This window comes from Gymnoscopelus microlampas, assembly GCF_963454915.1.
Source record: "Gymnoscopelus microlampas genome assembly, chromosome: 7".
NCBI lineage: Eukaryota > Metazoa > Chordata > Actinopteri > Myctophiformes > Myctophidae > Gymnoscopelus > Gymnoscopelus microlampas.
The window spans coordinates 10480300-10505911 of NC_139944.1; the positions used below are offsets into that span (position 1 = coordinate 10480300).

Below are 25612 nucleotides of genomic sequence, written 5' to 3' on the forward strand. Positions count from 1 at the left end.
TGTTTATTTATTTATTGTGTGTGTTCACTGTGTAGCCTGTGGTTGTTTTAATCATCATCAGTCTCTAATCATCTAAAGATGAATAGAGACTGCTTCCAGTAAGGTTTCCTTGCGCACATTATACTGTGTCACTCACTGCAGTAAATATATCAGTCCAAGCAGCAAAACTAAAAACATTAATTACGGGGCCAGAGCTCAGCTCTGGACCTGTTTTGTTATTGGCATTATTCTGTCACTTCTGCCACTTTTCGCAGTTCTGGCTGAACCGTGCTGTCGCTTTTTACGAAACTCGGCCATATAGTAGATAGATGGTCATGAAAAACGATCAAGAAATAATTCTCACACTCATTCGTCAAAAGGTGGCGCTATAGCACTCAATTGAAAATGCCAACTTTGAACAGGTACAACTCATGCCCTGTTTGACCTACAGCCATGAAACTTGGATACACATATGCGTCTCCTCATGCTGAACAACTTTCACCCTCTGACTTTTGACCTCTGACCTTTAGATCTCCCACCATTTTGAATTATATGAATAACAGTCATTGGCTCCTAACTTCTGCATTTTTTCACTTATGGAAAATCCGCTGCCAAGGTGATGTCGGCATAGGTCCAAAGTTCAAGTGTTAAACGTTTCGTGCAGATTGCTCAAAAATCCCAGGAGGAGATAGATTTTAACTATTACAGTTTTATGGAAATTATTCATCTGCCCCTAACACACACATGCAGACTCACATTTCTTTGAAACTTTGCAGAAAGGTTGAGGGTCATTCCAAATATCACTGAAACCAATCTTACTCCAATTGGCCAAAGGGGGGCGCTATAGCAATTTTTTGAAAATGAAAACTTTAAACAGGCATAAGTCATGCCTCGTTTGGCCGAAAGTCGTGTAACTTGGTTAAACTCATATAGTGCCTTGACTCATGAGGAACACATGTATCGCTTTGACCAGTAAGCTCCGCCCTTAGATTGTCCGCAATTTTGAGCAGTTTGAAAAACACTTGTTTTTGGGAGCTCTGGCTTAACCGTGCATACGCTTTTTACGAAACTCGGCCATATGGTAGATGGTCATGAAAAACTATCAAGAAATAATTCTCACACTCATCCGTCAAAGGGTGGCGCTATAGCACTCAATTGAAAGTGCCAACTTTGAACAGGTACAACTCATGCCCTGTTTGACCTACAACCATGAAACTTCGATACACACATGCGTCTCTTCATGCCCGACAACTTTTGTGGTCTGACTTTTGACCTCTGACCTTTACATCTCCCACCATTTTAAATTATATGAAAAACAGTCATTGGCTCCTAACTTCTGCATTTTTTCACTTATGGAAAATCCGCTCCCATCATTATGTCGGCAGTGGTCCAAAGTTCATGTGTAAAGAATTTCGTGCAAATTGCTCAAAAATCCCAGGATTCCATAGATTTTAACTATTGCAGTTTTATGAAAATTATTCATCTGCCCCTAACACATACATGCAGACTCACATTTCTTTGAAACTTTGCAGTAATGTAGAGAGTCATTCCAAATATCACTGAAACCAATCTCACTCCAATTGGCCAAAGGGGGGCGCTATAGCAATTTTTTGAAAATGCAAACTTTAAACAGGCATAAGTCATGCTTCGTTTGGCCGAAAGTCGTGAAACTTGCTTACACTTGTGCCTTGACTCATGAGGAACACATCTATCGCTTTGACCAGTAAGCTCCGCCCTTAGATTGTCCGCAATTTTGAGCAGTTTGAAAAACACTTAAACCCAGGATTTTTTAGCTATTTGCGTGAAACTGTATCATCTGTGTGATCTCCTTTTTCACAGTTCCTTGTCTGTTGGTCCAATGGCGTCTCCCTTAAATGAGTGCCTCACAATCTCAAGGTCGCCAGTTCAAACCTCACTTGGTGCAGACTTCATTTAAGTTGAATTGCAAACAACATGACTGTATCAATGAATACATGTGCAAATGGTAAAGATAACCTGAAATGCTTATTTGAGAGTACGTTTTTTCAATGTATCGGCTATTTTCATTCTACAATCTCAAAACTTTTCAGATAGCAACGTGTTTCTGAGCTTGTAGATCGGCTGCTTTCACTGTTTTCGGTTGCGAGGAGACATACAATTTCTTTATTGGTAAATGGTTTGTGAACGAGTGATCTTAGTGTTGGCTTGGTTCATGACAGAAGGCAAGAGTTTATGATCTTCAACAGACAACATCAACGTTGCAGCCTATTAGTCCGAAGGTTGAGAATTCAATTCCTTTTAATGGCAATAGGTTGAGATGTCCAATCAATCCATTCTGTTTCCATCTCTCTCTCTCATCAATCTATTCCGTTTCCATGTCTCTCTTCAATCTATTCTCTCTCTCTCTCTCTCTCTCTCTCTCTCTCTCTGGCCCCGTATTATCGCTGCTTGCAGCTATATTTAACATTAGATCCTGACCGATGCTGTCGTCGGCTTGTCTACAAATCACTTAAATGATCTATTCTCTTGTAAGTTGTACCACATTGTGCGTAATTGCGCACAGGGAGACTGAGCTCTTTCTGCTTTTCATATTAAGATCAATTCTATTTCTATGATTCTATCAATCCTATTTATTTCATACAATAAAACAATAAGTAGGCCTACATCCAGAAACGTTTTCACCATGAATATAAAAGCATCAACCTGTATGCATGAGGCAAATATACTCTGTTATAATTGAGCTGTGTTCAAACTGTTACTTGAGTAAAAGTATTGGCTTCAAAATATACTTAAAGTACCAAAAGTAAAAGTACAAAAATATTTGAAAATAGCCGATCTACAAGCTCTCAATTGTGAGCTTGTAGATCTGCTATTTTCTTGATTTTTTTCATGATATATGGCTAAAGTGGTTAATATATTTTTATAATGTAATAATTTATATCTGCTGCAAACTACGTTTTCAAATAATTGTAGTCGAGTAAAAGCACAATATTTGCCTCTGATATGAGTAGAAGTAAAAGTATTGAAAATTGGAAGAAAAAAAAATACCAAAGCCAGAAACATATAATTGCAGTGTTTCAGATCAAGATGTGTTCTGTACCAAAAAAAAATAAAAAATATGGTCTCGGTCTTGACTCGGCCTCGCCCCCCGTCGGTCTCGGTCTTGACTTGGTCTCGCCCCCCGTCGGTCTCGGTCTTGACTTGGTCTCGCCCCCCGTCGGTCTCGGTCTTGACTTGGTCTCGACCCCCGTCGGTCTCGGTCTTGACTCGGACTCGACCCCCTCCCTGGCCTCCCGGACTCGGTCTTGACTCGGACTCGCCCCCCTTTGGACTTGGTACTGACTTGGACTCGCTTTAGGTGGTCTCGACTACAACCCTACCTGGCACCTTACTGTGCGTGTTTGACAGTGGTGGAAAAAGTACTCAAATGTTTTACTCAAGTAAAAGTATCAATACTGCAATGTAGAAATACTCTGTTACAAGTAAAAGTCCGGAATTCAAAATGTACTTGAGTAAAAGTATAAAAGTATTTGCAACAAAATGTACATAAAGTACAAGAAGTAAAAGTACTCATTATACAAAATGTCCCATTTCAAGTTTTCAAACGTATTCAAATATTTTGAAAATAGCAGATCTACAAGCTGTAGATCTGCTATTGTGAGCTTGTAGATCGGCTATTTTCAAATGGCCAAAATATATAGGGCTGAAGTGGTTACTATATGTTTTGTAATAATAATCAAAATCAACAAAGTAACTAGAAACTAAAGTTTTCAAATAATTGTAGTGGAGTAAAAGTATTGGAAATTGGAAATCCTCGAGTAAAGTACAAATACCTCAAATTGTTACTTAAGTACAGTACTTGAGTACATGTACTTTCCACCACTGGTGTTTTATGAACTAATGCTAAATAAATCTGTTTGTTCTTGTTTATTCATTGGATTATTTTTCTTAATTTATTTTATTTAATTGAACATCGATTCTAAAACGTTCAGTTCAAGTTCAAGAGAGCGTGAGGGATCACTTACATTGAGGGATTTTGTTCATAGAATTATTGTTTGCTTCATAGATCTTTACATAAATGCCACCTGATAAAGATAAGGAGTCATGCTGAATTGCTGCGAGACACGAGCACTGTTGACAACACAGCTGTGTTTCTGTCTGTGACCAACGGCTTCTATCTATTCACTATTTATACAGAGAGATAGAGAGAGAGAGAGAGGAGAGAGAGAGAGTGGAGCAACAGTTGGAAGAGAGTGAAAGGGAGAGAGAGATGTAACTTCAGTTCAAATTAACTGACCGCAGACCTCTAGTGGTGGAACTATGACACGACACACACACACACACACACACACACACACACACACACACACACACACACACACACACACACACACACACACACACACACACACACACACACACACACACACACACACACACACACAGAGGTTGAGGCATATCCGAGGCAACATGTAATATACAGTAGGCTAAATATACAGTAAATATATATTTCTGTCAGGTGGAAACCTCATATGTCCAAAACTGTTGTAATTTTTCAGGATTCAAAGTCAAAAACAGCAAAAAATAGCAGATCTACAAGCTCGAAGCCCAACGCGGAGCGACATGCGTTTCGAGCTTGTAGATCTGCTGCTTTTGGATGATTTTGCGTGACGCTGTCGTACGATCAAGTTGGGTGCAAAAAGTTATGGAGATATGAGGTTTCTGCCCGACAGCAACGTTATGTCGATGATCGAATATCGATTCTGTGCCGATGACAAACAGCTTATTCAGATGTTGCTATTGACTCTTTATTTTGAGCTTGCGTGTACAGTACATATGGGAAAGCTGGGGGGCTCTGGGTCTCCCCATAGGAACCTGGGGGGTCTCTGGGTCTCCCCATAGGATCACACTCTAACAGAGGTCTGTTAGAGTGGAAGCCTATGGGGAGACACAGAGCCCAGGAGGTTCTAAGCTGTTCCCCTCTCCCCTCTCTGTGGAAAACCTCCATGTTTCCTGTGTGGGAAAATGACAGTCTGTCCCTCGGATAAGATTAGTGGAACAGCCCGTTAACCACTTAAACCCTACATGGTTGACCGGAGTCCTTCAGGGCTCTATACTAGTGCTAGTGTCTTTTATGTTTTCTGTTATTGTGGGGAAAGCTTTCGCAGAAAATAGCCCATTCTGCAAAAGCTTTCCCCACAAGACGGATGCTGGGGTTTAAGTGGTTAATGGCTCGGAGGTCTATTAGAGTGGGGATCTATGGGGAGACACAGAGCCCCCCATGTACCCTGTGTACCCCATGCCCCCCATGTACCCCGTGCCCACGTATGCCTGTTCCTTACAAATGGGGCACGATTTAAAAGAGAAATAAACAGGCTTTCCAACGGCATTAAAGTTATTGCCAAAACAACATTTCTACAATAGAGAAATAATGGACCAAACACAAATTGCAGAACCTTTTGTGCCACAGTATGTTTGTATACACAGGGTAACCTACAAACCCAGGCTCAGACACGTGTGACTTACATATATTAACTTACAAAAACACACAAAGGCTGCTGAACTTGGACCCCACGTGTCTAAAAACACACACACACACACACACACACACACACACATACGCATACGCACACGCACACGCACACGCACACGCACACGCACACACGCACACACAGTGTGCGTTGTTGTTGTTGTCGGTCCATTTTCCCGCCAAATCTGGCCTCTGGCAGGTCGTACATGACAGCATTCCCGGCCTTTCAGAGGGCCCTCGCCATGACGACCAAGTCCTTCGCCATGACAACGGACTGTCTCATGTTGTCTGGGTACCACGTGAGAGACCGTTCTCTGATAACACATACACTCGCACGCGCGCACACACACACACGCACACGCACGCACGCACACACACACACACACACACACGCACACGCACACGCACACGCACACGCACACGCACAAGCAATACATTACATTGGTCAGGAAGTATGAAGGCCAGAACACATACTGTACAGTTACATCATCAGTACGTATCAGACTGTAGTCTGTCCTGTAAGCCTGCCGAGTGGAAACCTTGTATGTCCAAAACAGTTCATTTTGTATAATTATTAAAAAAAACTAAACATTTTAAAATAGAGAAAATAGCTATACAAGCTCACAACACGCCACAAAACGACGCTTTGTGGCGTGTAATGAGTTTATATATATATAATATACTAGAGTTTCGGGGGGCTACGCCCCCCTCAACCCCAGCCGCGCACGGGGCCCAGCGTGGCCGCGTGTATATTGGGGTACTCAAATTGCTGGAGTAAAACTGTGGAAAAGTAAAAAAAAAAAAAAAAAAAATTTGAAAAAAAAAATATTTTTGATGTTTGAGGGGGACCCCCGCGGACCCCCTGCTGGTCGACGGCCCCCCTGTGGAGTGTTGGGCCGCGCGGGGACCCCCCTGGAACATGGCGGACCCCTTCGGTGTATTTTTTTTTTCATGAAGGTGGTTGCTTGTTTCTGGCGCTTGTTTTTAGAGAACCTGGCATGCCAACGACTTGGCAACCCGACTTGTTTGTTTTTGTGTTTGGGATGAACATGGCACGTGAAGGACGGACATAGTGTGATCGAGACATGAGTGAAGTGAAAGTAACGGCCTGGGTGGAACAAAGGAGGTACGTAAGAAGGGGGGGGGGGGGGGGGGGGGTTGAAGCAAAGGAGCTGCGTGTGTGTTGGTGTGGAGGAGATGGGCAGAGTGCAATGGCGGCGCAAGCCAGCGCATGCTGCCGCACGTTACACCAGAAATGGTGCCTGGAGAAAATGGTGACCAAAAAAAAAGTTTTGAAAAAAAGGAAAAAACCCCCGCAGCGGCTGGCAGCTGTTGTGGTGATGAGGTCGTGCGCAGGGTAAACGGTACGAAGCTGCCTCCCCTTCCGTTTTGTCCGACATTTGGTGAGTAGAATTAATTATGTTGCGCGGTGGAAAAGCTGTAGTGAGCAGTGAGATGTCCCCTACGCGAGGCGTAAATTCAGCGCGGCCGCCGTGGCGAGTCAGTTGCCGACATGTGGTGTGGCGGTGCGTTGTTTATTCGATAACAGAGCTGTGGGGTGTCGCACCCAGGGTGCGGAAGTTGCTCGCCATTTATATAGTTAGATATCATGCTGGAAACCTTTTATGTCCAACATATGTATAAACCCACAGACACACACACACAAAGTAGGAATTTGGAGATACAAGGTTTCTGCCGTACAGCAATGTTATCAGACTTATATGCATCATTGCCTGCACACAGCCAACAGGGTGTGGTGATTAGGTAATAAATATACATTAAAACAATATTTTTCTTTTTTACAACAGATTAGCAGTTTAGTGAGATGAACTGAGTTCAGTGAGTTCCTAGAGATGTCTTCTACAGTGACCTTACTTAAGCATAACCTAACATAACCTTAAAACATGAACATAAACAAGTTCATAGAGCTTATAGACATTTATTCTACAGTACAATGATGACCTTACTTAACGTAACACATCGTAACATAAGTATTGTGTTAAAATAAGTGTTAAATAGCTCTATGTTGTGATATTAGTCATCGCTATAGAGTGTTTGTTCAGTAACAGGAGTCTCCCTGTCTCTCCAGCTCTTTAGTAAACATACATTGGGATACCAATGTCATCGAATCAGGAGAGAGATCTCATACAGGAACAGGATAAACAAGTGAAATTGGAAGTGATGACACAAATAAATGAGCAGAAAAAATTGGAACTGGAATAAAATCAAACCGCCCGCAGGACACTGTGGGTACTGTATGTGGTCACATGCAGTATTATAACCGGGAAAACATCTGTCATTTTAGATTTGAACCATTATCTTATACTTTGCTATATTCAAAAATAGCACATGTACAAGCGCTATGAGCTTGTTAATCAGAGCTTGTTAAGCAAACATTTGTAACTCAGATCTTTGCTTCGGGGGTCTACAAATGTCTTCTAAATCCTAACAGTTAAAAAAAAAAAACCTTATGTTGCTATTAATCAGTGGTTCTCAAACCTTTTCATGTCAAGGTCCCCCAAAATGATATGTATTTGTCCGCCGACCCCCATCTAAAAATATGTTGTTCCAGGGACAAGAAGCAAAGATTTGAGTTACAAATGTTTGCTTAAAGAAATTCAAAGATTTGCACACATTTTCAAGATTTAAAAAAAATAGCAGATATACAAATATCTGCTATTTTTGAATAGCTAAAGTATAAAATAATGGTTAAGGTGGTTACACAGATGCTTTCCCGGTTTTAATGGGTTAACTGGTTGAGGCCAACATTTTAACTACACGATGGATAATGCACTCACCCTTAATGGACGTGCGCGTGCGCGTGCGCGTGTGCCTAAGTGTGTGTGTGTGTGTGTGTGTGTGCATGCGTCCTTGTTCGTTTAATTTATTTGTAATGCCTTTTCTGTAGGCCATTTTATATCCTGTGAATTGCAGGTTTCTCATGATATTTGCTTGCGCGGAATGTATATATATAAATCTTGTTAGTCATTGGTGTGGTGGTGATATATGAGCCGGTCAGATATGGACTGTGATATGAAAACAATTTATGAGCTGCTGATCCGCAGTGTTCCACACGACAAATCATCTCAGATTGAACTGATAATATTCTATAAACATGAACACGTCACACACACACACACACACACACACACACACACACACACACACACACACACACACGCAGTACACTATACACACATGCACACACACACACACACACACACAGAGGTGTGCATTACTATACTTGTGAGGACATTACAATTTTAGGCCACCATTGAAAATAGCCAAACATGTACCCCAAACAATTGCTAATCTGTAGATCAATATTAGCAAATCTGTATATCAGCTATTTAGGAAAAGTATCCTCACAATGTCTAATTTGTATACTTGTGGGGACATTCGGTTCCCACACACACACACACACACACACACACACACACACACACACACACACACATACACACACACACACACACACACACACACACACACACACACACACACACACACACACACACACACACACACACACACACACACACACACACACACACACACACGCTGAGCCAACACTGAGTCAGTCTCTATATATGACAGGATCAGTTTGTGAAAACAGAAACGTCTCCACAACCAACACATTATCACAGCAGCATTCATAACCCTGTCTGACTGGATGTATATCATGACTAAACATAATGGATACCCAGCAGAGGTGGAAGAAGTTCCCCCGATTTAGCAATACCCTGTTACTATTGTCATGACCATAGAGCAGTGGTTTTCAACCCTTTTCAGAACAAGGTCCATTATCTATTCGGCATTTGAGCCACGGACCACCATTGGATGAGATTTAGCCTCTCAGACCCAAGACTATGAATATTTTGTTGTTTGATTAGGATTTTGTCCACAATTCCATGTATTGATGTTGGTACCAATAGGAGAGATAACAGGCAAACGTTGATCAAAATAACAATTCTTTAATTAAGTAATGCAGATGTTTAACAATAATTTAACTCCTGAGAGCGTAAAGTGAGTGAGTGAGTGAGTGAGTAATGTTTTGTGACTATTACTGTTACTTGGATTAGATAAAGGTTGGTATGAAAATATGCATTTTTAGATGTAACCAAACTATACTGGAACTATAAACCCATGTCTGGCATTTGTTACAAACTTAACCCATTCAATCCGGGAACGCATCTACGTCTTTTAAATCCTAACTGGTTTCTGAAAACATATATGTTGCTATATCAGTGTTGCTCAAACGTTTTCATGTCAAGGACCACCCAAAATTATACGTGTTTGGCCGACGACCCCCATCTCAAAATATTTAGTTCCAGGGACCGCCAGAAGCAAAGGTTTGAGTTACAAATGATCGTTTAAAAATATATATATTCAAAGATTTGCACACATGTTCAACATTTTTCCAAAAGATAGATGATCTAAAAGCTTATAGTGCAGCACTATTTTTGAATTGCTAAAGTAAATGATAGAATAATGGTTATAGCTATAATCTAAAATGACACAGATGTGTTCCCGAATTTAACGGGTTAAAAGCTTGAAAATTCAGGGAGTTTAAGATGATTTTAATAGTGGAGAGACCGCCTGCTTCAATGGACATAGATGCATTAGAAGGCTCGGCTCCCCTTTCTACGTTGCTCCAATAAACTGCAGTGGCCAATGAGGTATCTACGTTTCCATAGTCACCAGTCCATAGAGGTCTTCCTCCTGACCAACCTCCAACCACAACCAGCGTCTGTAACTCAGTATTTTCTAGTGTATTAGAGCAGTAGTTCTCAACCTTTTCAGGCCGTGACCCCCCCCCCAAAATAAATCATATTTGAACTGGGGACCCCCAACCCTGATAAGCACTTGGAATGTATAGGAGTTGAGGCATTCAATTTTCTGTTCCACAGATAAATATTGTGAAAATAGCAAAGCGAGGCCATGTGAGCTTGTATATCGGCTATTTCTCTAAAATGTTGCATCTTTCTTTTATTATTTGACATTTTGGCCAATGTTTGACCAGTTTTTATAGCATAGCTTGTTGATTACTTCTGAGGCAGTAATGGTCTTTTTTTTTTCTCTCTTTGAGGTATTCAAAAAGTCTTAAAAGTTCTTAAATTGTCACTTCACTGTCATCTGGGGACCGCCCAAAAATCACGTGGGGACCCCCCTGGGGGTCCTGACCCACAGGTTGAGATATTAGATTTGCGGTTCGATGTATAGCCGTAGGGGTGGGTGGCCCTTTTTTTTTTTAGTACTAGTTGTTTGTACATGTTTTTCTTTCGTAAGATCCATGTACTTTTATGTTCTTTATGATAAAGGGAAGCATTGGATTTTCTCAGGATTTTATGTCCAGGGGTACACCCTGAGGTATGGTTTCAAATGTTACAATCAATGACTGGAAAGGAGGGAGTCCATTTCTGTATGTAAAAAAGGTTAATGGATGTTTTGCAAAGTAACTAGTCACTAAAGTTTTCAAATAATTGTAGTGGAGTAAAACGTACAATATTTGCCTCTGAGATGTAGTGAGTTAACCTGACTCTGCCAAATGGAAGAAGCTTGCGACACAGTGAGTATGAAGCATCAAAAAAAGGAAATACTCAAGTAAAGTAGACGTAAGATAAAATGTACTTATATATATTGTTATGTAAAATGTAAAGCATCCACACATTATCAACAATCATTCATTCTATCTACGTAGGAGCTCTTCTGTGTCTGGAGTCATAATGTCGTGTGTTTTATCACAGTGCAAACAATTCCAACAGTCCACTCAAACTAAAACTAGTCTGCCGTTTCAAAGGCTCGCCGATGAAACGTCAATATGTACAGTATCTTTTATCACCGCATTTCCTCAATAAAACAACGACACAACACACTCAAACTGAGGGCAACTCGGCTCGTGAACGCACATAGGTTTCAGTCTGCAGGTTTTGTCATCATAAAGGTTATCTGATATGGACGTAGATCAAACGGTGCCCTACAAGGGGACATTTCCTACTTTGAAGTACTGATGTCTTATCTCTAAGTAAACAAAGTCACTGATGGCAGGGCCCGGTGCGGCGCTGTGACCTGCTGAAAGTTGGCACTTTCCGATCAGCGGTGGAAGAAGCCGATGCCTACACACGTCCCCCACAGACACACAGATTGTGGGATTCCTTGCGTCCTCCACAGCAGTGCTTCACAAACTTCAAGTCAAGCCATTTGGGTACATTGGCTTGTGATTCTAGGGGGGTGAAAATGTTCCAGTGGAACACTGTGGTGTCCCGTGTAGCGACCAAAACACCACTAGTCACTGGCGATACTCACACCAAGTCAATCGTATGCCCGCCGGGACAGACAGACATAAAGACATACACAGATTTAAGACACATAGATAGATACATGACTCTACCCACTGCACACGGTACAAGAGATTTTCCGCCAAAGACACTTATTGAATATTGACTATCAATCGCGTGTGGGGCCCTTAAAGGCTGTTTATCCATGACGGTTTCTTCCCAGCTGAAGACGCAAGGCGCTCGCCTAAAACAAGGGTTCCCGAACTTTTCGGGCCCTGACCCCCCCCGAAATAATCATATTTGAACTGGGGCCCCCCACCCTAACAAGCACTTGGAATTGTATAGTAGTTGAGGCATTACATTTTGTTTGACTCGGTTCCACAGATAAATATTGTGAAAATAGCTCAAGCTCAAGAACTACAACCTCACAACGCCTCGCAATGCGAAGCGTTGTGAGCTTGTAGATCATCTATTTTTGCAATATGTGCCGGCTCGTTCAGGTAATATTTGACAATTAGGCCAATGTTTCACAAATTTTTATAGCATAGTTTGACGGTTACTTTTGACGTAGTTATGTCTTATTATTTATTAGTTTATTTTTTTCATTCTAGAGGTATTAAAAAGGCCTCAAAAGTCCTTAAATTGTCACTTTATAAATGTGCAGATACCATGTATACATGTTGGTTTGTTTACTGTTGAGTGAGAGAACAAGGTTGAACATTAAGAAAATCATCTGGGGACCCCCTCCCAAATGTTTTTTTCTGGGGACCCTCCTGGGGGTCCTGACCCCCAGTTTGGGAACCACTGGCCTAAAACATGCTTACAGACGCTCGAAAGCTAAAAATATAATGCCCATTGCAAAATATAAGCTGCAGTCAGTGCCTTGTTGTCACACTGCTGGTGTTTGCAGCATAGCGTAAAAAAAGCGACCCAAGCTTTCACTCTTTAAAAAAATACCGGGTAAACATCATGGAAAAAAAGCTTTGTTGGACACACAGCCTAACAGTAACAACTATACTGTACACGCATAAATATACGAAGGTAAACTACTTGACAGCTTAGTGTTGTTGGATCTATTGTTCAGGATATAAAAGATGTTATTTTAACACGGTTACCAGTTAAGTCCTACTTCCTGGTCCCTGGCTGGTGTTGTTGACACAGTCGGAATGTTTGTCTAAGGTTAGGACGGACTTCCCTGTTGACTTTCCCAAGCTAGCTGTGATGCTAACCTAAAGAGCAACCGTACACACACATTCTAGGATTCCTTCTCCGCAACACTGGGACGTGGACAAAAATTGATGACGCATGTCATTCACTTCATCTAAAATGCCCTCATGTTGGTGACAAGCCGGTTGGCTGTGAATTGGTTCATGTTACCAATTATTATTGTAGTTATAGTCTAAGAGGGAAATTGTGTTATGTGGACATGGCTGAATAATAAAGCGATATGCCACAAGAGGCAGTGATCTACAGTGATTTTAGAACAAAGGCTTTAAATGCTAAATCATAACACAAAATATGAATACAATTATAAATCATCGCTGTCGGGTGGAAACTTTATGTGTTCAAAACTGATCTGCAAGCTGAAAACGCTGCATGAAGTGACACGTTTTGAGCTTGTAGATCTGCCACTTTTACTATTTTTTAATTTGAATCCAGAAAAGTAACACAATGCAGGAGAGACAGACAGTAGGACAGCTGAGAGGGAGACAGCGTAGGAGAGACAGACAGTAGGACAGCTGAGAGGGAGACAGCGTAGGAGAGACAGACTTGGACAGCTGCCCTACTGTCTGTCTCTCCTACACTGTCTCCCTCTCAGCTGTCCTACTGTCTGTCTCTCCTACATTGTGGGAATACATGCAGCATCAGTATGACTTCAGCATCACCTTCCTAACTGTGTTGATGATTTCCTCAACATCTGACATCACAACAGTCTGTCTCACACACTGTGCCTGAAAGTGATTTGTCATCACTGGCAAGCAAGGCTAAAAATACACCAGTGATGCTGTGAGAGAGAGAGAGAGAGAGAGAGAGAGAGAGAGAGAGAGAGAGAGAGAGAGAGAGAGAGAGAGAGAGAGAGAGAGAGAGAGAGAGAGAGAGAGAGAGAGAGAGAGAGAGAGAGAGAGAGAGAGAGAGAGAGAGAGAGAGAGAGAGAATATTGCATCTATGTTACAATAGATGCAATATAAAGTCATGCTAGTTGTGCGTGCGTGCGTGCGTGCGTGCGTACCTCTGTGTGTTCCATGTAACAGGCTGCTGTGACCTCATCATCAACTCCCTCCATCACGACTTCTGGGGTGATGTCACGCTGTAGGTGATGATGTCATCATGGTTTAGGTGGTGTATCTTTGTAAAGCGTGGGACAGGAGGAGAAGGGTGACTTATAATAGATGCATTTTATTTTTTTATTAACTTTATATATTCTATGTGCAGGTATATATATGAATATATGTACTGTATGTGGTATTATGAGTTGCTGGTTGGGTATACATATTGATGTGTCTGATAATCCCATGTGGGATGGGTCAAGTAATTGTCCGGACGCGGAAATAAAACATGAATTCGTTCATGGTTTAGGTGGTACCAGGGAATCACATTTTCAGTTGGACGTATCAATGTATAAAATAGGGCTGAAGTGGTTTATGTATGTTTTATAATATAATGATTTATATCTACAAAGTAACTAGTAACTCAAGTTTTCAAAAATAATTATAGTGGAGTAAAAGTACAATATTTGCCTCTGAGATGTAGTGGAGTAGAAGTAAAAGTACTGACAATTGGAAATACTCCAGTAAAGTAAAAATACCTCAAAATTGTACTACCTCATCCACTGTCATCTTTCACTGACCCTTGGATAGGATTAGTGGAACGGCCCCTTAGCCAATTAAAACCGGGTAAGAATCCGTGTCATCTTAGATTTTTGCGTCGGCTATTCAAAAATAGCAGATCTACAAGCTCGCAGCGCGTCACTGCGTGTCACTGCTATTTTTGAACATTTTTGAAAAAGAACTACTGATTTAGAGGGCATTTGTAGAATCTGCCTCAGGTCTTAATGGGTTAATGGCCTGGAGTTCTATTAGACCTCTCTAATACATACTGTAGGTCTCTGATGACAAAATCAGTGGTGGAAAAAGTACTCAAATATTTGACTTAAGTAAAAGTATCAATACTGCAAAGTAGAAATACTCTGTTACAAGTATAAGTCTGGAATAAAAAAAATACTTGCGTAAAAGTACAAAAGTATTTGCATCAAAATGTACTGTCTTCTTATCCTTGATAAGAAGACACACTGTTATTTCAGTAAATGCATTGTATTTTACTTCTCTTTTTTAACACAACGTTCAAATTAATCAATCAATCAATAGACCCGTCTATCTAAATTAGTTCAATTTGCCATACTGTATACAATACATATCAGAGGCAAAGCATCATCTGCAGGTGTTTAGTTTGTCTTTATCAGATAGAGTGTTTTATTAGCAGCTTGTATCTCTGTAAGTGTGTGTGTGACTCACAGTGTGGTGACTCTCTATTTCTGCTCCTATTGTCACCTGCTGGGACACTACGAGGTGACACATATCTCACACCTGCATGGGGACAAAGTCGCTCTCTTTCTCTTGCACGCACACGCCCACACACAACTCATTTGCGCGCGCACACACACACACACACACACACACACGGGTGAGGTGGCAGAGAAATATCAATTTCTGACAGAACAGGCAGTCATAATGGCTGGTGAATCATAAAGGGAAACTGCCGACTTTGAACTTAAATGCCATTGTTGTACACCCATGACGTTAAATGTGTCATTTAAATCAACTGTAACAGATACACTATACATATACGAATAATCAAGAATACTGATACTATTCAACATGAATGATAATGGCCGCGTTTCCCAAAGAGATCCTGCGTAGGGAGTTACGTGCAGTTCTTACGAAAGCTCCGGTAAGAAGGCTGCCAGATTGTGAGAGAAATAAGCAGCCAGGTCTATGAAAACAAGCCCAAAACAAGCGACTAATAGGCCACACAACCTATATACATATATATTGAAAATAGTCTTCTTCTTCTTTCGTGTATCATCCTCAAATGTCCAACTCAGTAACGAGTAGCCACGCCCTTGTCTCTGGTCCCAGTTGGAAGAGGACAGCCTACGAAGGTGGTCGATATAGGGGGCAGGTGTTAATAATGTGTTCGGCAGACTGCTCAGGCTCGCCACACTCGCATGCTGCACTGTCTGTCAAGCCCCACTTCTTCATAGCTGATTTGAAGCAGCCGACTCCAGTGCGTAGGCGGTTCAGTAGGGTCCATTGCCGGCGTGGTAGGTCCGCTCCTTCAACACCACCTCCCGGGTCCCAGATGTAACTGTGGATATGGGAGGGCCCAGCAGACTCCCACTCCTGCCTCCAGGATGCTGCCATCCATGCATTTGTGGACAAGTCCTCCGGGATGGAGCGGAGCATCTCTTGTGCCGCCTTGTTGTAAGGGTGGCGGGACTTGAGTCTGTTTGGAGGCTTTATTTCCACAGTAGTGTTGTGCAGGATGTGCCAGTCATGTATTTGGGCTTTCCTTGCTAGCTTAATGGTTGCAGCCTCTCGTCGGAGGCCGGCCGGAGCAATTCCTGCAAGGACTGGCAGATAGGACACAGGAGTGGGCTTCAGGCAGCCTGTTATGATTCGGAGGGAGGTGTTGATTATGGTGTCTACCTTTTTGACATGTGGACTCCTACACCAGGCTGGGGCACAGTATTCAGCTACCGAGAAGACCAGGGCTTGGGTGGAAATTCTTAGCGTATTGACGGAAGCTCCCCAGGTCGTACCAGCGAGACGTCGGATGAGAGAGACCCTTGATGTTACCTTGGCCCTCACGTCTTCCAGATGTTGATTGAAGGACAGCGTTCTATCCAGACGTACCCCGAGGTATTTTGGGGCTTGTTGGCACTCTAGGCGCTTGTTGTCGACAAACACGTTCATTTCCCTTTTGGCTTCCCTGTTGTTGAGGTGGTATGCCGCCGACACCGTCTTGCCTGTGCTGAGCTGTAGGCGCCATCTGCGGAGGTAGGCAACCAAGATGCCCATGTCCTGGTTGAGACCATCTTCCATCGCCTTCCAGGTTGGTCGTCGTAGCATAATGGCCAGGTCATCTGCATACCCATACTTCCCCGATGTTGTCTCCGGTAGGTCGTAGATGTATATGTTAAACAGCATCGGGGAAAGGACAGAGCCCTGAGGGACGCCATTTCTCAACCTTCTGAGCCTGCTTCGCTGACCATCGCTGGTCCGTAGGATGAAGCTGCGGTTTGACAGCATCTCCATAATGAAGTTCACCATATGGCGATCTGGAATTGTCCTCAGAAGCTTTAGGTGGAGTCCACGGTGCCAGACGGTGTCATACGCGGCTGTCAGGTCCAGTAGCACAACCCCAGCTTTATCGTTGGCCTGGAAGCTGTCTTCAATGTCCTGCGTGAGCAGAGTCACCTGGTCCACTGTCGACCTGCCCCGACGGAAACCAGCCTGTTCCCTCGGGAGTTGTGGGTCCACCACTGGCTCAATGCGGCTGTGGATCATTCTCTCCAGGATTTTAAATGGGACGCAGAGCAGCGAGATGGGTCTGTAGGCCTTGGGGTCTTCTGCAGGTTTGTTAGGCTTCAGCAGGGCTATGACAGACGCACGACGCCAGGTCTTAGGGAGCTTGGACCTCCGGAAGCAAGACGAGAAGAACGCACAGAGCCAGGCAGATGTAGTTGCACTCTGGTGGATCACAAACTCTGGGTGGATGTTATCGTGTCCTGGTGACTTGCCTTGCTTCAGTTTGCTAATGGCCTCTCTGAGCTCAGCTGTTATGAAGTCTCCTGAAAGGTTCGCATTGGCACTAGCCGCCCTGGAAAGGGAAGAAACCTCTCGTATTGTCAGGCGAAAATAGTCGATCTACAACCTCACAACGCGTCGTCATCGGTTAACAAGTCGCTTATAATAAGCAGACATGGCAACACTGGCAGTGCACCTTGTTTTGAGAGAGTATGCTGCAGCAGCGCAGTGATGTGTGTGTGTGTGTGTGTGTGTGTGTGTGTGTGTGTGTAAACATGGCGAGCGCAACAGGAGGGTTTATTCTGCCAGTGAATGAGTTAACATGAGAAAGGAGGTCGTGCCCCCAGAGGCAAAAGCAAAGAAACTTGTATTCTTTTTATTTCTCTTTTTTTTCTGAGGAGACACGGGCCACATGGAATGTACACTCACTCCATGGGCCCTACTCACCATAATGACAGGGGCACAGCCATCACGGTCCCATATTTGGGCATAACTGATATAGGCAGCTCCATATATGGAGATGTCTGACACTATCTGACATCACCATAATGACAGGGGCACAGCCATCACTATAAAGGACCTGGATGCCCTGGCCAATGCCAGTGTCCTCAGCGACGCTACCAATGCCACACACGTCCACGTGTTGTTGCCTTGCAACTCTACTGCACGTAGCCCCTACCCCCTCTACTGCACGTAGCCCCTACCCCCGCAGGGCACACAGAACGACACAGAGACAACAGGAAACTTTACTACGCAGTACACAGAACGACACAGAGACAACAGGAAACTTTACTACACAGTACCCACAACTTCGCACGCAGCCATGGGACCACGCAAAAAAGCTATGCTGGGCAAACGCACACGCAATGCCACTCGCCAGCGTGTGGCTCGCGCAAATGCAGCCGCAAACGCTCTTCAATGTCACAAATACTCTCAACCACAAACTGCATACCACAACATCCCGGCTAATTCCTTTTTGCCCACACACAACTGTCTCCACTTCTCAGCTAACCGCAGTGACAGCAACCGCGCCAGCAGAAGGACAACTCGCTCCTTACAGACGCCCCCCGCCAAAAGTAAGTGCTTTGATTTTACCCCATAATCCCTCCAATGCATTCTATCACCCAATCTCTCACATTCCTTTTCCTTACATCTACACAGAATATTACAATTACTATGTTACGCACACATTTCACAACTGCCTAATCATGCATGCTGTCCATCTCTCTCTTCGCAGAACGCCGCTATGAGGACCATCAATACACAACACACTCTCATCCATCACAAAGGACAAAACCAAAGGATAAACACTTCAGAAGAGCGTGGACACAGCCACAACAACTCACAGAAATAGTTGCCTTTCCCACACCTGCAATGGATTGTATCTGCACTTCATGCAAGGCCGTCATGTTCCCCTGGGAAACATCAAAACTTTCAAAAGATCCTGTCCCACTCAAAACCTTCAGTGCCTGTTGCCATTACGGAACAATCCAACTACAGCCATTCAAGGACCCCCCTCCTGCACTTCAAGCTCTGTTTGACAGGACCTCTCCAGAATCCCAACAATTCATGGCCAACATCCGACAGTACAATGGCTTAGTGTCTATGGCTTCTAAGAATGTCACCGGTAAAATCATTGCATTCAAAGGACTAGGGCCACGACCGTTCAAGATGAGTGGCCAAATGTACCACCTCACTCCCTCTGCATTCTTTCCTGACACCAATAACCGACCCAAATTCTCACAAATCTTTGTATTTGATCAGGACAATGAAATTAAGAACCGCCTTCATCAGGCTAAGGGAGAGGACCTTATTAAGGAGCCCACTTTAACCCTCATTCAAAATGAGTTAAAGACAGTTAACCCTTTAGTAAAAATCTTTAAAACCGGCGCAGAATTACTCAATGCCAACCCAACTCAGGCACTGAAAATGGTGTTCAAGTCAAAAAGCTCACAGGGGGCAAACAAAAGTCACCTCAACCCTGCTGTCCCTGACGTTGTTGTTTTTGCACCAGGATGCCAGACAGAGCCCAGAGACATTGTTCTGTACAGAACTCCAGTTGATGTACCTAATCACAGCCAGACTACACACATCAATTCACTACACCCTATGTATGACCCAGCCGCTTATCCCTTGATCTTGCCACATGGGGATGCTGGCTTCAGCATCGACAACCCCATCACAAAGGTTCATGCACAGTCACCCACAGCCAAAGTCACTCTTCAGGAGTTCTTCAGATTCCATCTACAACAGAGAACCCACTCCTTCAACACCCTTCTGAAGTCGGCCCGACTTGCTCAAGAATACTTCTGTGATCAATACTCCAAAATAGAAAATTGCCGGATGAACTACTACAGGAGTAGGGAACTACAGGACAAGTACAGGGCCCACCAGTATTCTGGTCTGATTGATTCCCTGGCTACTCAGCAAACACAGCCAGGACAGACTGAGGCCACCAACATTGGTCAACAGATAATTCTTCCAGGCTCACACACTGGTAGCCCCAGATACCTCTACAAGCACTATCTAGATGCCCTTGCCATAGCAGCCAGATACAAAAAGTTTGACCTCTTCATTACCATTACGGCAAACTCACGGAGTGAAGGTGTCCTCAATAACATTTTTGAACACCAGCAGCCCACTGACAGACCAGACATTGTCAATAAAGTCTTCAAACGGAGTCTGGATGAGCTCCTCCGCGACATGAAGCTGGGAGTTTTTGGCAAAATGAAGGCTAGAATACACACTGTTGAGGGACAGATGAGAGGACTGAAACATGCCCACATACTGCTACTCCTACACGAGATTTTGACTGTAGATGACATTGATCACATCATTAGAGCAGACATACCTGACCTGGACAAGGAGCCAGAGTTGCATCAGCTGGTGTGTCAATCCATGCTCCATGGACCCTGTGGTCCAGGCTACCCCAACAGCCCCTGCATGGTCAATGGCCTCTGTTCTAAGAAATTCCCCAAAAACTTCTGTGCCACCACTCGACTGCCTCATCATGGTCATGGCTACCCGGAGTACAGGCGGCCCATTGACGGCCACACCTTCAACAAGAAAGGCTTTCTGTTTGACAGCAGGTGGGTCGTTCCTTACAACCCCTGGGTCCTTCTCAAATACAAATGCCACATCAACGTTGAATTTGTAGGCTCCTTCCAGACCATCAAGTACCTGTACAAATACGTACATAAGGGAGCTGATGTTGGCACCCTCGACATTGAAGACAGGGATGAGATCTCCAAATTCATCAATGCCAGAACCATTGATGCTCATGATGCACACTGGAGGACTATGGAGTACAAGATCCAGGACAGACTCCCTGCTGTCACCAATCTCGCCATCCACACAGACGGCCAGCAGAGCATAGTCTTCAGAGAAGGCCATGCACAGGAGGCCATAGCAGCAGCCAAACCCACTACATTGCTTGCCTTCTTCGAACTAAACAGCCAGGACCCTGAAGCAAGGCAATATCTATACATGCAGATTCCCGAACACTACACATGGAAGGCCCACATGTGGAATAAAAGAGTCCACGCACCCAAGGACAGGGAAATTCCACGTACAATAGGAAGAATGTCCAATGTATCCGTGCTCCAAGGAGAAAGATTCTACTTGAAACTGCTCCTAGCACATATCAGAGGACCACAGACCTATGAGGACCTTAAGGTACATGATGGCAACCACTATGACACTTTCAAAGACACAGCTCTAGCCATGGGCTTGCTTCAGGACGATCTAGAATGGATTACCGCCATGCATGAGGTGTCACGCTACGCATCTCCAAGGAAAGTCCGCGAAACCTTTGCCATCATCCTCCACTACTGTCACCCATCAGAGCCCAAACATCTGTATGACAGATTCTTTGCAGAGCTCAGTGAAGACTTTCTCCATGCGGAGGCCACTGCACAAAGGTGCCCCACAGACGCAGTAGACACAACATTCATACAAAATCAGCTACTGCTTGCAATTGATGATGAACTCTCACAAATGGGCAGCGGTCTATCCAACTACAATGACATGCCACAGCCAAGACCACTAACTGCGCAGGAAAGGCTGACACAAATCTTCAGATCTGAAGAATTCAACATAACACAGCAACAACAAATTGTACAGTCGCTTGCTCCTAAGCTCACTGCGGAACAAATGGCACTCTGCGAATCCGTCTATCAGGCAGTGCATGCCCCACAAGAAGAAACCATCACACGCCAGTTCATTCTCAACTCCCCTGCAGGATATGGCAAAACCTTTACCTTTAAGGTCATTGCTGCTACGATACGCGCAGAGCATGGCATTGTGCTGTGTGTGGGCAGCACAGGCTTGGCAGCACAGAACCTGGAGGGTGGTAGGACCGCTCATTCACGATTTAAGATCCCAATCCCCATTTTCCAAGACTCTGTCTGTGCCATCAACGCAGAGTCCAATCTGGCCAAGCTCATTAAAGACAGCAACTTAATCATCTGGGACGAGATTTTCAGTGTTGACCGCTTTAACGTCGAGTGTGTGGAAAGAACACTGAGGGATCTCATGCACTCACAGCAGCCTTGGGGTGGCAAAACTGTCCTCCTGGGTGGAGACCCAAGGCAAACCCTCCCCGTTATCAAAAGAGCAGGCAGGCCCCAGATAGTTTCAGCATGCATCCAGATGTCAACACTCTATCCTCACATGAAACACCACAAGCTAAACCTCAACATGAGAACACACGCAGCAGAGAAGGACTTCTCCCACTATCTCCTTGCATTAGGGGAAGGAACACTCCCACACGAGGAGGACACAGAATGGCAGGTCCGCATTCAACCCCACCACTTGGTTCACGATCTCCAAACTCTCATTTCATTCACCTTTCCTGACTTGCAAACTGGATGTGTCAACAAAGACAACCTTCTCAATGGCACTGTATACACTCCTCTGAATAATGACATTAGAGAAATCAACAACATATGCCTGGCAGACTTCCCTACAGAACAGAGAGTCTACTTTTCAGCCGACACAATTCTGGAGGACGACCACAAGGACTCCATGCCTGTGGAATTCCTCAATTCACTGACACCCTCTGGAATGCCTGATCATAACCTCAAGTTGAAAGTAGGAGCCCCAGTCATGCTGCTGAGAAACCTGCAAGCAGGTCCCGACCGCACTCTCAAGAATGGCACCAGAATGGTGGTACTGCAGATGAGGGACAAAATCATTGAGTGTGAGATTGCAGCTGGCACAAACAGGGGTGAAAAAATCTTCCTCCCAAGGATACCTCACTATGACAGAGATGAGGAGCTTCCCTTCACCTTCATCAGACGACAGTTCCCTATCCGCTTAGCTTTCTCTGTTACCATCAATAAGGGGCAGGGGCAAGAGAACGAACGAGTTGGCATCTACTTGCCTCAACCTGTGTTCGCTCATGGCCAACTCTACACAGCCTTCTCCAGGGGAAAGAGAGCCAGCGCCGTCAAAGTTTTCATTGTGAACAATGATGAGGGAATTACTGACAACGTTGTTTATCCCGAACTCTTTTATTAATCCAAACATGCTCATTCAAACACTTTGCATGTGCTGCTACTCCCTGATTGCATAGTGACAAATGACCTTCATTCTTCAACATAATTACCATTGCCTTTGTTTGTATTCTCCCCCCAATGCAACATACTGTACACCTGCTCCTGATTAATGCTTCACTGTTAATGTTATTCTGGATGTCATTTCATTTCACTGCTATTTTGCCTTTCTCACATTTACATGTTGCCACCAACACTGTCCGACATCACACCATGCCAATAAACCATGCTATCTAACAAACAATGCAATCTCATTTCAATCAACAACAACCCGCCTACATTCATACCCAATACTTCTCTTGCCTCAATCACATTACTCAACACTACTACTTCCTTGCACACTACATGTACACACCTACACAGTGCGACGTCGCGCGGACGCTAGATGTGAGGGCCGCGCAGCGGCCCGAACTTCTAGTCTTTCCAATTGGAAAAGCTTTGCAGGACATTTGCGCCACTGTACCAATATAAATCGTAGCGCACATGATAGAATTGCATTTACAGTCCAACACTCCACTTTCGATCCATAGTTCCTCTGGTGTGTCAAATGTTGCACTGGACGGTGCACCTGAAGGGAGGACCCAAGAGATCCTTCTATGCTGCTGTGGCAGTAGGGAGCAAGCTGTACTCCTTCGGGGGGTTCTTTTACGAGGGCGATTACACAGACACCGACATCTACGACATGGGTCTGATCGCTGTGCACGTCTTCAACACACTGTCTCTGCGCTGGATGAAGTTGCCCCCGGTGACGACTGGAAGTGGAGGACGTCCCCTTGACGTTCCCTCCATGCGCGACGGCCACACAGCGGTGCTGATAGAAGATACCATCTACATCTGGGGAGGGATTACTTACACAATGTCGTACTGCAATGTGCTCTACGCATTGGACGTCAGCACCCATGGATGGTTCAAGCCCAAGATATCGGGGACTGTTCCAGAGGCGACGTGCGGCCACTCGGCCTGTGTCTTGGGGAAGGTCATGTACATCTTTGGAGGATTGATCCCGCTGACTCGGTGGACAAACGACATCCACAAGTTGGACACCACCACAATGCTCTGGTCTTTGATCTGCACCAGAGGCGCTCCACCACCCGCTTCATCGTGTCACTCTGCCACCGTCATCGGGACGCAGATGTTTGTGTTCGGGGGCGACGCGCAGGACGGGATCTTCAACGACATCACCGTGTTTGACGCGGAGACCAACCGCTGGCTGTGCAAGCCTTTTGCGCAGCTTCCACCAAAAGGACGCCGGGGTCATTCGGCCTTTGCCCACAATGGAGAGCTGTATGTATTCGGTGGCCACGACTTTGACGAGGACCAGAGCTTCAACGACGTGTGGATATTCAATCCAGGGACCTTCTCCTGGAGGAAGGCCGAGCCCAAGGGGAAAGGCCCCTTCCCCCTGCTGGATTCATGCTTGTCCGGGATGTGCTGTTGCATGGTGGGAGATCGTGTCATTCTCTTTGGAGGTCTCAGATTCATGCCTGATGACCTGCACATCTTAGACCTAAGTCCTAGTCTGAGGACGTTGTGCAAGCTAGCAGTTATTCAGTACGGTCTGGAGCAGTCCGGACTCCCGCACGACATCAGGTGGGAAATTTCTGCCTGCCAACAGCAACAGAGGAAAAGTAAATTATCCCGCCTGAAATCATTCCGACGGGAAAGAATAGCACAGGAATGTGCTAAGTGACACCAGCCAGGAACTAAGCAGCATCGCACAGGAGAATAGAGAACTACTACCAACTGAACTGCGGCAGGACAGACGTGGCTGCAAAGAAGATCTCACAGACAAACAGATACTTTGTGCAAAGGAACGGCTACGGGCGAGGACTTCAGAAACTGATGTTTGTCAAGAAGAACTGTGAGTGAGAAAGGAAGAATTGATTGCAAATGTGGATACCTTTGTGTTTTTTTTTTAATGTTGATTTCTGTTTTTGTTTGAGGCGAGAAGTACAGAGACCAGAATTGGCAGTTACTGGCAGTGGTTTTCAAACGTGTACAAAGGGTCAATTTGGAACCCCCCCCAAGGAACCATGAGGGTCCCTGTACTCCACTTTCAGAACTACTGGTTTGAGGCAAGAATACTGCAAGTAGTAGATCGCCAGGTACTTTCTGAAGGCTTTTCAGTCGTGTCGACCTCACGGTGAAAAGCTTGGTTTTTGTTCTGACTGACTAATGTGATCCAGTCTAGGCGGGATATAGATTTTATTTGGTGAATTCATCCCCAACTAATATCAGTATTTGGATGCCGCAATGTTATCCTACCATTGTTCCCCCACATTGAATCTAGTGCCGCCAGTCAAACAAGTTAGAATAACACATGGACATACCAAACAAAGTATACCAAGACATATTTGAAGAAACTTGCCAGATTCATGAGATTTCAGAGGTTTATAGGTAGGCCCTATACCACTAACGCCATTGGTTTCTGAGGGAATTATTTTTGGGAGCACAGGCTCTATCCATATCAGTTATTTATCTCTA

At 44.4% G+C, this 25612-nt stretch overlaps 1 protein-coding gene across 2 annotated transcripts in view; it reads left to right on the forward strand.

Annotated features, from left to right (window-relative positions):
- The window catches only part of mtss1 (MTSS I-BAR domain containing 1), a 656873-nt gene that overhangs the window by 291426 nt on the left and 339835 nt on the right, over positions 1 to 25612 (forward strand). Inside the window, exon 17 of one of the 2 annotated variants that reach the window (XM_084063403.1) lies at positions 4478 to 4499. The exons of the other annotated variant lie outside the window; for it this stretch is intronic. The gene's annotated coding sequence lies outside the window, so the exon portion shown is untranslated. Of the gene's footprint in view, positions 1 to 4477; positions 4500 to 25612 lie in introns of those variants that run through there. 2 annotated transcript variants of the gene reach the window in all.